General features: G+C 40.1%; 1 protein-coding gene across 1 annotated transcript in view; it reads left to right on the top strand.

Moving 5' to 3' along the window:
* Positions 1-3361: 3361 nt before the first annotated feature.
* Positions 3362-14054, top strand: part of Gabra3 (gamma-aminobutyric acid type A receptor alpha3 subunit) — a 225990-nt gene continuing 215297 nt past the window's right edge. The window contains exon 1 of the mRNA XM_029561816.1: positions 3362-3443. The gene's annotated coding sequence lies outside the window, so the exon portion shown is untranslated. The remainder of the gene's footprint in view (positions 3444-14054) is intronic.

The following is a 14054-nucleotide window of genomic DNA, read 5'->3' as shown; positions in this document are numbered from 1 at the left end:
ACATCATTATTAAACCATAACCTTTCCAATTCGCATCCCCAAGATATGATGTTAATATCACAACATAAGACAGTACAACCTCAAAAGCCCCACAGTCCTTAAAAAATCCAAACACTTAAAAGTCCATAGTCTCTTAACTGTGGGTGGGCTTCTGTAAAATCCAAAACAAGTACTTTCTTATTTCAAAGGGAAGAATTAGACACACCTAAGCAAAACCAAAGTCCAGCAAAGTAGCTCAAGGCTGGACATCTAGGATTCACTCATGATCTTCTGGCCTCCAAACTCACTGCAGCTGAGGCTGCACTTTCCCCTATGGCCTTTCCTGGCCTCTCAGAGTGCCAAGCCTCAGCTGCTCTCTGTGACCCCTTCACGCTTTCAACACCAGAACCATGAAGGAGACTTACACATTACCAAGTCCTGCTTCTAGCTTGAGATGGAGGCTCGGGTCCCCTCTGTGTGCTGACCCTGAGGAATACCTCAGAGAAGATTTCACCACAGTGATGCTGGTCTCTTGTTACTTACAGCTGATTTTTCATCCCCAGCCAACCAGCATCAATTGTCCCAGTAAAACAAAGGTTTTACTTCAGTTTCTGGTCTCTTCTTAATCACAGCTGATTCTTCAGCCCCAGCCGACCAGAATCCACAGATTTTCAATCCAAAATCTCACAGGAACAGCCCTGATAGTCTCTACTCCACAGTGATGCTGGTCTCTTGTTACTTACAGCTGATTTTTCATCCCCAGCCAACCAGCATCAATTGTCCCAGTAAAACAAAGGTTTTACTTCAGTTTCTGGTCTCTTCTTAATCACAGCTGATTCTTCAGCCCCAGCCGACCAGAATCCACAGATTTTCAATCCAAAATCTCACAGGAACAGCCCTGATAGTCTCTACTTCCCTTTGAAGCTTCACAAGCCAGGCCTCCATGGTCCACAACTCTTTCATCATAACTGTTCCAAGCTCCACAACAGCAAACTCTGAGCACTGAACTTTCCAGCCCAGAAGTTCAGAATGCTTTCACAATCTTCCTAAAAATACCAAGGTCAGGTCTGTCACAGCAATACCCCACTCTCGGTACCAATTTCTGTCCTAGTTTGTTTCTTCATTGCTATGACAAACTACTCTGACCACTACCAACTTGGAGAGGAAAGGTTATATTTGGCTTACATCTTCCAGGTCACAGTTCATCAGGGAGCCCAAGGTAGGAACTCAGGGCAGTAACCTGGAGGCAGAAGCTGGAGCACAGGCCATGGAGGAACACTGCTTAGTGGTTGCTCCCCTGGCCCCTGCTGAGCCTGCTTTCTTATGTAACACAGGCCCATGTGCCCAGGGGTGGCACCACCCACAGTGGGCTGGGCCCTCCCATATCACTCATCAAGAAGATGCCCCTCAGACATGGCCACAGGCCAGTCCAATAGAGGCAATTTCCCAACTGAGCCTCCCTCAACCCATCTGTGTCAAGTTGACACTAAAGCTATCCAGCACAACTGTCATCTGCCTAGAGGAAGAGGAGGGCACAGGGTCCCAGCAACACCCACCATGCAAGGCCAGAATGCTGTTCCTTTCCAAGATTTGTTGTCTTGATGACCCCACTATGCAGCGACCAGCATGCAATTCCCACCTTCTCTTAGAATGCTGATTGGGCAATCTGTCCAGTAAAAACTACTGTGTAGAAACCCAAAACCAATGGGACCCTGTCTCAAAGGAGTTGGTTGACATTCTTGAGAATAACATGCAAGGTGGTTCTCCAGACTTCAAACACATGCACAGACATATGCACATGCCCATACATGATCATGCACAAATAAACACAAATGCATAAAAACCAGGTATGTAGAACAATGAAGTAAAAATAGTGGACCTAGAAATAAAACCACAGCTACAAACTACCTGATTTTTCACAAAGTTGCCCAAAACATACATTAGAGAAAGATAGCCTCTTCAACAAATGGTGTTGGGAAAACTGGATACCACACGTGGAAGAAACTTGATACCAATCTCTCATCCTTTACAAAACTCAATTTCAGATGGATCAAAGACTTCATCATAAGACCTGAAACTCTGAACCTGTTAAGGATAAGCATAGGAGAATCATTTCAAGATATAAGCAAAGAATGTCTGAAAAGGACTCCTAGACACAAAATGAGTGACTGAAATGGAACTGCATGATATTTAAAAGCTCTTGACAGCAAAAGAAACAATCATGTAAAGAATGCCAACAGAATGGGGGAAGACTGTTGCTAACTATATGTCTGACATGACTAATATCCAGCCTCCTTCCCTGACTGCCTGCGAGTCCTGAATCCTACCTCTACCTAGCAATCCTCCCAAATTGTACTGTTCCTGCTGACTAGAGGGATCCAGACCTTAGGAGAAAGCCTGAGAGCATCTGATCCTCATCTGACTTGGGCCCCTGTGGGAACTCCTGAGCAGCAAGATGAAAGCAATTTGGTCACTCCAATATAAAATCAAAAGAGAGAACTTGAAGTCCAGCTTTTCATGCCCAACAAGTAAACCACAAAAGCACATAAAGTTTACAAAAAGAAGCAGACCTAAACTCAATAAAGGAAAGCTTGAGTCTCACACAAGAATCAGAAACTACAAAAGAAATCCACATATCAAAGTCACAGTGAAAAAATAATAACATGAAAAATCAAAATAATATAGCCCCACCAAGTACCAATAGTCCTCCAGAAGAGTATAATGAGAACCTCCTAAGAGATAAAAAAGAAATTGACTGGGATGTATGCTATGTTCTAACATTATTTTCTATTATTTTACAGAATAGTGGATGAGGGCTATATTTTACAGTATCCTATCGTCTATTTTTAAGAATACTATAAGAGAAGCGCTTAAAGGCTTTAAATGCATAGGAATGATAAAGACAGGAAAACTTTAATTGCCCTGATTTGACCATTATGCACAGTATATATGTACTATGAGACTATATATATCCTACAAATTATGTGTTATCTGAATCATCTTAGAAATTTTAGGGAGATAGAAATGACAACTATGACATGTGTCAACTCATAGATTAAAAAAATGAAGGATAGCGAATAGGAATTACATGAAGGTTCTGTAGACAACAAGGGGCATTGTGTTCTTTGGTCAATCTTTCTCTTCTGCCATCAGGAAGAAGTACAGAGGTAGTTTCTAGCATGGAGTGTTCTCCAATTACCTTCTTCTAAACAGATTCCTCTGAATTGAAACATTGTCTCCAGGAAAGAGGGAGGCACTCATGAGGCTCAGGAAGTAAACAAACTTTACACATCCCAGAAAGCTGAAACTTAAAAGATTCAGGAAGCCATTCCCTGGGGTTATAGAAGCACTGCACAGCTGCTAGGGGAAGAGACTGGAGACTGACAAGTGAAGCTGCCTCAGAGATTTCTCAGATTTGTCAAGCTGTGTGCAAGTGTGTAGACAGTTCCAGGGATACAGATTTTGTGAGTCATAACACATTTTGGGGTTGGCTTTTCAGTGAATTCAGTGGCTTTTGTATCATCCCTCTTCCTATAAGTAATCCCTCACCCACACTCCTGTTACTAACCCCAGTAAAACTCATTGGTTCACCAAGTTGAACTTTGGATCCCTTCCTGGGTGAGTAGACGTATTCATATTAGAAAGAGGCTCACATAACACCATTAGTGCACTAATAATTGCTCTCTGTTGAGAAAGAATCTCACTCTGTAGTTGTCTTTCTGGAGGACCTGGAACTCACCATGTAAATCAAGCTGGCCTTGAAAACACAGAGGTCTGTTTGCATCTGCCTCCCAAGTGGTAGGTTTAAAGGTGGATGCCAACTCAGCAAGCTTAATAACTGAATTTTTTTCTTGTGATACCCTTTCTCCCTTTCCCACCTACCTATTGTATAGGTGCTTACTTAAATGATTATTTTTCTTTAGGAAGAAAATATCTTAAAATATTTTAAATTATGTATATATGTACATTTCTATGTGTGAATTAGTGCACATGAATGCAGTAGTGCAAAGGCCTGAAGGTGTTGGAGCCACTGGAACCTGAGTTACAGGTGGTTGTGAGCCTCCTGACATGGGTGCTGGGAACTGAATTTCGGTCATCTGCAAGAGCAGTATGTGCTCTTATCTGCTGAGCCATTTCTCCAGTACTCTTAAATGACATTATTACTAAGCTTTCTAAAAGAAAATGTGGTACATATATACAATGGAATTTTATTCAGACATAAAAAAGAAGTCACGGCACAGTAAAATGGATGGAACTGAAGATCATTATATTAAACTAAGTATCCCAGACCTACATAGACAAACACTGGACTTTTCCTCATATGTGGATCCAGTATTTTAATTTTTATGTGTGTATAAATGTGCATGTGCTGGGGAGGGGGTGGAGGTAGGGTGGGTAGGTATACAACATGAGAGGAAAAAGAGGTCCTAAAGGACCGACAGGGGAGGCATAAGATATGGAAAGCAGAAGGGCTGCTATTGGGGAGGAGAAAGGTAACCAATAAGAAGGGTCAGGGAGGAGGAAGTAGGAGGGGTCAGCTTGAATGAAGTATGTGTGAAAACTCCATAATGAAACCCATAGCAGCTAACTATGGTGGCACAGGCCTGTTGTCGCAGCGTTTGGGAGGTAAAGTCAGGAGTTCATGGCCACCCTCGGCTATATTAGCAAGTTTGAGGCTAGCTTGTGCTATATAAGACCAAAACACCAAAACAAAACAAAATCTACACTAAATATCGATGCCTGAGTGTCAAAGTCTGATGTTGCTTTGAATAAAGAAACTTGCTTTCGGCATGGGGAAGCTGGTGGAACTTAAGTTGAGGTCAGTCATTAAGAGAGAAATTGGTGCTAGACAGTTTTATAAGTGTCTCATGTTACGATAACCTTTGCCTTGTGTGGTGTTAGGTTTTTCCATTTCCTTGGAGGTTTGTTTTTAGCTAAGTTTCAGTTGGCTGTTTCTCAAGGAGTTAAAGATTAATATGTTGACTTTCAAATCTAGGAAGTTACTTGTTATAGTTTGCCTACGTTCCTCCATATATGAGTATACTAGAGTGGTTCTAATAGGAGAAACAGCAGCCGTTATTACGGACCTGTGAAGATAGAGCTCTCCTTGAGGCACAGAATTGCATTTAATCCCTGTTACCCTGATTTTCAGGGACCCAAAGATGCTGTGTGACTGACAAAAAGCAATCTCTCAGGGTCACTGGTGGTAGAGTGGCAGATCTGTATCAATTATGTTTGAAGTAAAACAAAGTGAAAAGTTTTGTTGGGGTAAACTGTTACATTGCATCCTGAGTAAATTGAATCCACTGAGGAAAACTGAGTCAGGGATGATAGGTAAAAAGTTGGCGGAGAATGAGTGAATGGAGGAGGAGGCACCAGGATACAGATAAAACACCATCAAAATAGGGTTTATTAGCAAAGGAACACATGGGGCAGATTCCCTTCCAGGCAGGGAAAATGTCTGCCCAGGTCTTGAGCTGGGGTCTTTTAAAAAGGTAAGATGTATTTTTTTTTAAAGTTGGGTGTGGTGGGGTGTAGTGGGAGAGCAGGACTGTTAAAACCTGTCCTCTTTAGAGATCAAAGGGGAAGCCTGCTGTGTTGGCCAAACAGTGGAGAAAATATGTTTCTCTTGACTTCAAAGACCAAGGTGCTTATCAGCTAGGTTCCCTTTTCTCAGGAGCATGAGAAGTCCTTGGGATCCTGTTGGTGAGGGGGCAGGGCTATCTGAACCTTAACAAGGGACATGCATTGTAACACTTTTGTCCAAGGAGCCGCCTTAAACCTACTACAAAGGTGACCATTCCATTGCATAGTTGTCCCCACAGCCAGAGCCGTCATGGACAGCACAGCTTGAGTGATGATTTGTGCAGGTTCTTTCAGAAGCCTGTGTAGAAAGTTTTGTATCCTAACTCTAGGGCCATATCATCATCCATCGCTATGACAACTTTATAACAAGTCTTAGATCATATGGGTTCGACAAAATTTATCATGGATGAATATACGTTTTAATCCCTCAAGTCTTTGCTAAGTGCATTCCATAATTTTTGGATACAGGATTATACTTAGAATAAAGGTATTGAAAGATGTTTTAATATTTTTACTATAAAGAGAGAGAAAATACATGACAAATGTTGTAAAATGCTTAAAACATTAAAGTGAGCAAAATGCTAGGTATCTCTCTGTAAGAATTTGCAACTAAAATAAAATGTAATATCCATGTCTGAGGTTACTCTGCGGCCAAGCGTGTACTGGGTTGGGTGGTCATTGATCTTTTCCTTATCGTGACCCAGTGCTCTTTGGCCATTCATGGCTCTCAGCCCGTGCCTGTCTGTAGCAGCACTGATTTGGTTCACCCTATGTCATATTCAGGTGGGCACACAAGACAGCAAGCTTCTTGAGGAAAGGAACCGTGGCTTTTAACCCAAATCACTTCCTGCAACTATTCTGAGAAAATAGTCAGTCGATAAGAACAACAACAAACCAGAAGGAAAATTAAAAATGTAACTCTGCTAACTGTACAAAATTAACTATAGATTTAGAGGTTGCCTTCGTCTACCACAATTTGAGACTAGACTGGGTACTCTATAGACATGAGCATCTGGTCTCCAGAGGAGATAAGCTCAGGCCCCACATTACTCTTTCCAAGGAAATTAGCACAACTAGATCCTCAGTTCATTGTTCTTAGAACATCTGGACTCCCCTGGTGGCTTTCTTTGCCTCTTCCTCAGACCAACAGTATGGCTTGCTTGCTTGGTAGTAAGGGAGACTAAGGACAGTCTGAGATGCTTAGCAGAGAATTCAGAGTTGCCACATCAGTGGAACTGTGTTAGGCTTGGCTATGCAATGCTGTGATAACACATTTTCCATCAGTCTCATCTTAACGTCTAAACAACCATCGCTAGTTCTTTTCCCCTGTCTTTTCCCTTTCCAAGACTATGCTTCCATCTGCACACTGCAGTGTCACCTTTAGAAAACATTCAAGTGCTACTTTGTGCCTGAATTGTTTGTTTCATTCCATTATCACAGTTTTTTACTACTACGCCTTGCTATAAGTGTAAGTCTTCCAGATGTGTTCTTTTGCTCAAGATTACAATTGGCCACTTTAGCTTTTTCACATTTCCATATGAATTTTACAATCAGCTTGTCAATTTTTGTAAAAATATCTGCTTTTACCTTGATTGGAATTTGAGGTAGATTACAGATGTCCACAAATTTTCTACAGCTTTCCTGTAAGACTGTAATGTCTTCGTGTTGTTTGAGCCTTTTATAATTATGAAGTAATCCTCTTCATCTCTTAAGGCTTCTTGCTCTTTCTCATATTTCTATAGTGTTATCATCTATTTTTGGAGAATGATTTCTCTTGCTAAGCATTTACATTTATTTTAAAGCAGAAAGAAATGGGGAGAGAACTCCTTTGTAAAAATACTGAATTTATTATTTTTATTTTATGTGTATGAGTGTACTGCCTGCATGTGTGTAAGTGCACCCATGTCGTGCAATGCCCACGGTCAGAAGAGGGCATTGGAATTCTCTGTAACTGAGGTACAAATGGTTGTTACCCACCACGTGGGTGCTGGGAATTGAAAACCACATCTTCTGCAAGAGTAGCCAGTGCTCTAAACCGCTGGGCCACCTCTCCAGCCCCCAAGAATTCCATTTTTTGGTAGAAATCTTAAAATGTATAACCCTCACAAATTATCAAGGGACATGAACTCATAACAAACAATCACAAATACCATCAGATGTAGTACCATGACAAAGAATCTCTGGAAAAAATAACAAAACTGAATCTTCAAAAGCTATACACAATGGAATTATCAGATAAGGATAAAAAAAGAGAATTTTTTAGCTTTTTTATATTTGTCTTTTTTTACATCTTAGCATTGAGAATATATCTTTTGTAGCTAGCTACCATATAATTAGGTTTTCAGAAGTCCATTCTGACAAGCTTACTAATTTACTTTGGAATAGTTGTTCCATTTCTATTTTAATTGTTTGAGAATTTCATGTATGCGTGTAATGCATTTTGATCAAACCATCCCTTTCCCTCCCTCTCTAATTTTTCCCCTGTCCCTACCACCAACAGTTTTCTCTCCCAGTTTCATGCACAGTCTTTTTTTAAATTTACTGAGTCCACTTAGTGCTGCCTGTGTGGGCATGAGTGGAGGGCCATCAGCTGGAGCACGGTTGGCCTCTCAGGGGCCACATCCCTGAAGAAACTTGACTCTCCCTTTCTCAGCAGCCATCAGTTGCTAATAGCTCCTCATCTCGGGACAGGACTTCATGAGCTTCTCCTCTGTCTACGCTGAGATTTTAGCTAGTTTGATTTTATGCAGGTCTTGTGCACACAGTCCCAGTCCCTGTGATCTCATGTGTGCAATGGCTACTCATATCCAACAAATAGTGACTTGCCAAAGACCTCTTCTCACCATGGCTTTTATTATCTTTCCAGACCATCTTTTTCAATGAAGAAGCCTTGGGAGAAGGGTGTGTGGTAAAGATATTCCTTTTAGGTAAACTGAGTGCTCCACAGTCTCTTGTTCTCTGCACGTTGACTAGTTTTGGGTCTCTGTATTGATTGCCTTCTACTATAAAAGGAAGTTTCTTTGATGAGGGTTTAGAGATGCATTAATCTATGGATATAATGTTAAGAAGTTAGGGAGCATTTGCATACCATTGTCCATTGTCAGAATTGTAGTATTAAGTTCTCCCCTAGGGCTTATGGCCTAACCAGTAACAGATTTTTGGCCCAGTTAAAAGTACCAGGAATGAGTTCATTGATGTGGAGTGGGCCTTAAAGTCAATCAAAAAGTGACTGGTTATTCCCATGTTGCTCATGCCACCATTGCATCAGTGAGAATATCTTGCCAGACCAGATGCTATTGTAGCTAGCATGGTTCACAACTGGATAAGGCCATTGATTACTTTTCTTCCCTGGCATCATGCATAGAACCATCCAGCACTACGAAAGCTACCCAGTACGGATGAAGCTTCTAAGTAGGTACCAGCTTGATTTCCAAGTCCTATGATTCAGGTATTTGGTGTCTTCTGCAATAGGGTCTTACCATTATGTTCTGAGGATACCCAATAACAATGACAAAAGCTTATAACATTTGGGGGTATCTATGGGACTCTTCTGATGAACAGCTTGAAAAAAACTCATTACTTGCCACTGAGCTTTTTATTTGATACCCTGTCATGTCTGGGAGAGGCATTGTCCCCCCATTATAGAGAATTGAAAAATGTAGCTATAAAAGAACCAGAGTTTTATATGTTTATATATTAGGAAGCTTATGCGGTAGTAGGTTTCCATATGACTTTTTCTTTTCTTTTTAAAAATATTTTATTATTTTTATTTTATGTGTATGCGTGTATTGCCTGCATGTAGGTAAGTGCACCCGTGTCGTGCAATGCCTCTGCAATGCCTGTGGAGGACAGAAGGGACTGTCAGATCCCCTGGAACTGGAGTTACGGACATGTTGTTAGCTGCCATGTAGATGCTGGCATTCGAACTCAGGTCTTCTACAAGAACAGTCAGTATTCTTAACTGCTAAGCCATCTCTCCAGCCCCCATATGACTTTTTCAAAAGGCCTTTAGTGTTAGTTATTGCTCCCCATGCTCCCACCTCTACCTTGCCTTCCCATTCACCAACCCATTTAACCCTTCCTGTTCTATTATACTCCTTTCCCTGTTTATATCACTGTTTTTTAAAATCTTCCCTCCCACAAAGGCCCCCAGCCTCCCATAGCTTTTAACTAGTTTCCTGACCTCTATGGATTTTCCAATTGAAATACACGTTCTTAACAATTCAAAGCTAGCATCTAAAGATGTGAGAGACCATCTGACGTTTGTCTTTCTAGGCCCAGTTTGCCTCACTCTGGGTGATTGCTTCCGGTTCCATTCATTTAGCCACAAATTTCATAATTCTGTTTTTCTTAATAGCTGAATAAGTATGATGAATGAGTATCCTAGTTGTAGGATATAGAATCCTTTGGCAATATATACAGGAGTAGTATAGCTGGATTCTGTGGTAGATCTATTTCTACCTTTTTGAGGAACCTCCATACTGACTTCCATAGTAGGTGCACCAGTTTGTACTCCAACCAGCAATGAGTAAGCATTCCCTGTTCCCCATATCCACACCAGCATTTGTTGTCATTTGGACATTTTTTATCTTAGCCATTCTGACTGGGGTAAGATGAAATCTCAAGGTAATCTTAATTTTCATTTCCTTGATGACTAAGTATGTTGAACATTAAAAAAATATCTTACTGTTATTTTGTGTATATGTGTGTTTGCCTGCATGTGTGAATGTATACCATGTGTTGTGTGCCTGGTGCACACAGAAGTCAGAAGAGGGTGTTGGATCCTCTAAACTGGAGTTACAGATGGTTGTGAGCCACCATGTGGGTACTGGGAACCAAACTCAGGTCCTTTACAATAGCAGTAAGTGTTCTTAACTGTTGAGCCATGTCTCCAGGCTTGAATGTTAAAAAATATAGCACGGCTATTTGCATTTTTTCTTTTGAGAACTCTCTTTTCAACTTCATATTCCAATTTCTTTTTTTTCTTGGTTTTTAGTTTTTTGAGCTCTTTATATATTCTTGACACCAACCCTCTGTTAGATGTATAGCTGGTAAAGACTATTTTAATTTACTTGTGAATATACTTCGTTTTAGATTATACTTGCCTACCACTTAATTGTAGAATTTCTATTTGAACAATTTAGTTTTAACTTTTTACTTCCCTTTTTGCCTTTGGAAAGATTAGTCAGTATTTTATTTTCACTCTATTAATTTGTCACTTTTACCTTTTACTGTTTCAGTAATAAGTGGAGACACTTGACTTATAGCAGTCCAATATAAATCATTTGCACTATTTCTCTAATGCTGCTAGAAACTTTAAACTCCACTTATTGCTTCCTAAGCTTTCTGAATTAATCTAATCAAGATTTTTACATATGAGGTGGGCATGTTGGCACACACATTGAATTCCAGCATCCAGAAGGCAGAGACAGGCAGATCTCTGTGAGTTCGAGGCCAGTCTGGTCTATACAGCGAAATCTAGGCCATTCAGTTCTACATAGTGAAATTCTGTTCCAAAAAGAATTTTACATATGAATGTAATTTAAACTTGAAAAAATATTTGTTTCTATGTTATATCATCAATATTCACTTAGACTTACCTAATTATTTATTCTTTGTGCTGTTTTTCATGCCCTTTTATACTTTCGTGTTTACTTGTGGCAGCATTTTTCTTTTGCCTGATAAATTTTGTTTACTTTTTTGTTATTGTCTTCTTTTGATATTGGTCTACTCGTGGGGAATTCCTTCAATATTTGTTCATTTGAAAGCCTCGTTATCTCAGGGCTGGAGAGATGGCTGAGAAGTTAAGACACTAGGTGCTCTTGCATAGGACCTGGGTTTGGTTCCCAGCACCCACATGGCGGGTAGCAACTGTCTGTAATTCCATTTCCAGGGGATCCAATGACTTTTTCTGACCTCTGTGGACATTACATGACACGAGTAGACTTATATACATGCAGGAATTACAGTCATACACATAAAATGAAAATACTAAAACAAAAACAAAAACAAAAACACAAAAAACCAAAAAATAAAAAAATAATAAATTAACAAAAAATAAGTCTCTTTATCTCAAATATATTACTAAAGAATGTTTTCCTTGGGTGAAGATTTCTAGGTTGGTAGATATGTTTGCTTATTTTCACCTCAGCCCTAAAACAATGTCAATTTTATACTATTGTTGTAAGCGTAGAGACTTGTATCCCTTTAACTGTCTTAAAGATTTTCTTTGTATACTTGTTTTAAAGACAGATCAAGTATTACGTGCCTGCATCAGTTTTTGGTTTTGTTTCTTCTGTCTATTCTCCACTGAGATTCTCAGTTCTGTACATTTAAGTCTTTCATTGGTTTTATGATCTTTGTGGATTTTCCCTCTGCGCATTCTTCTCTTCTCCCATTTTTAGACTTTTCACTGTGTCCTACATGTCTCTTATGTTCCATTCTTTTTTCTCCAATGTTTTTGTGCAGATGCTTTAGTTTCAGAATTTTGTTATTTTTGAATCATCACACCATGTTCCTTTATGACCACTGTCTCATTAAATCCATGCATTTGGTCCTTAATTTTTCCTTGCACAGTATTCAGTGAATCTTTTGTTTCATTAATTTAAATTCTCTATTCCCTTTCTTGGTTCTTTCATTTCTCTGTTAATTTTCACCTATTTCTTTAAAAAATATCAACCCTATGAGCCAGCACTAAATGTGACACGCATATCAAACCATGTACTCCCAAGATTTAGGGATCATTGCAGAAGAGGTGGCAGTTGGATATAAGAACCCAGCGTTGTCTGCACACCATAGGGCAATTCATAGGGCTGGGAGAGGATGAGTCAGTTTTCTTTAGGGTTATGACACCTCATAAATAGACCAGACTTCAAGGGCTGGACCCACACCCGAGAGCATTTGGGGAACACAAATTAGACTCAATAGGCCTTTTTAAAAAAGGGTAAAAAAAGAGGACATTCAGTTGGGGGGTGGGTAATAGGGTGGGATTAGAGATGTGGGAGGGGCTCTGAATATGATCAAAACACATTGTCTGAAATTCTCAAAGAATCAATAAAATATTGAAAAATAAAAATGAGCTGGGTGTGGTGGTGCACGCCTTTAATCTCAGCACTCAGGTGGCAGACAGAGGATGAATCTCTGTGAGTAGAGCCTGGTCTACATAGCAAATTCTAGGACAAGCAGGGCTACATAAAGATCCTGTCTAAAAGAAAAAAAAACAGAAACAACAAAATTAATAAATAAAACCAACATCTATATCTATTTATTCACTTTTATTTATGTTTGTATTTCCCTGTATGTATGTGTAGGACATGCTCGCAGAACTGAAGTTGACAGAAGGTTGTGAGCCAGTATGTGGGTGCTGGGAACTGAACCTGGGCTCTCAACCAAGAGCAAGTGCTCTTAACTGCTGAACTATCTCTCCAGCCCCTCTCCATCTTATTTTTTGAGGCAGGGCTTGATAAGCCTGGAGCTCACAGATTCAGTCAGGGTGACTGGCCAATGAGCTCCCGGGATCCTTCTGTCTTTGCCTCACCAGTGCTGGGGCCATCAGTGCTGGGATTATAGATGCACTCTGCTACACTTAACTTTTACATGGTGTCTCAATTAGATTTCTATTGTGATAAAAAACATTCACCAAAACCAACTTGGGGAGAAAAGGGTTCATTTGTCTTACAGCACAGTTCATCATCGTGGGAAGCCAAGGCAGCAACTCAGGGCAGGAACCTGGAGCACAGACCATAGAGGTATGCTGCTTACTGGCTTGATCCCCTGGCCTGTACTCAGCCTGCTTTCTTACACAACACAGGCCCACCTGCCCAGGGGTGGCACTGCTCACTGTGGGCTGGGCCAGCCCATATCACTCAACAGTCAAGAAAATGCCCCACAGACATAGCCACAGGCCAGTTCAATGGAGGCAATTCTCCAAATGAGGTTCTCTCCACCCAGGTGTGAAGCTGACAGCTGAAGCTGTCCAGCACTTGGGGCCTGGGGTTCTTAACTCAGCCTCTCATGCTTGTGTGACAGACACTTTACCAACTGAGCCCCCACTTTGTCAGAATCTTAATATTAGAAACATTTTAATATACTACAGCTGGGTGTACAACTTTCAGCACACATTTTTGCATGTACATTGTATCATATAAAGACAGATACCTTGTATTCCTTTTTGCTATTTTTTGAAAAGATACAAATCAAAATTTTTCATTTTGTTTTTTATTGCTTCTTGATGTAATCAAAATATTATTTTCTTCTAAAATATTAATGTGGTGAGCTAGATTAAAAATTTTAACCAGGATTGCTTTTCTGGGATAAACAAAACTAGGCCATGGTATATTAAGCTGTTTATATATTGTTGGATGTGATTTTTATATATCTTTAAGGATTTTCTTACTTATGGCCATGAGTCAGAATGTTCTCAAGGTTATAGTAGCCTCATAAAATTATTTTGGGAATGTCATATTTTTGTTTATTAGAGAGAACAGTTT

The sequence above is a fragment of the Nannospalax galili genome, unplaced genomic scaffold, assembly GCF_000622305.1.
Source record: "Nannospalax galili isolate Female #2095 unplaced genomic scaffold, S.galili_v1.0 scaffold513, whole genome shotgun sequence".
NCBI classification, from domain to species: domain Eukaryota; kingdom Metazoa; phylum Chordata; class Mammalia; order Rodentia; family Spalacidae; genus Nannospalax; species Nannospalax galili.
This window is presented reverse-complemented; position numbering and strand designations above follow the sequence as displayed.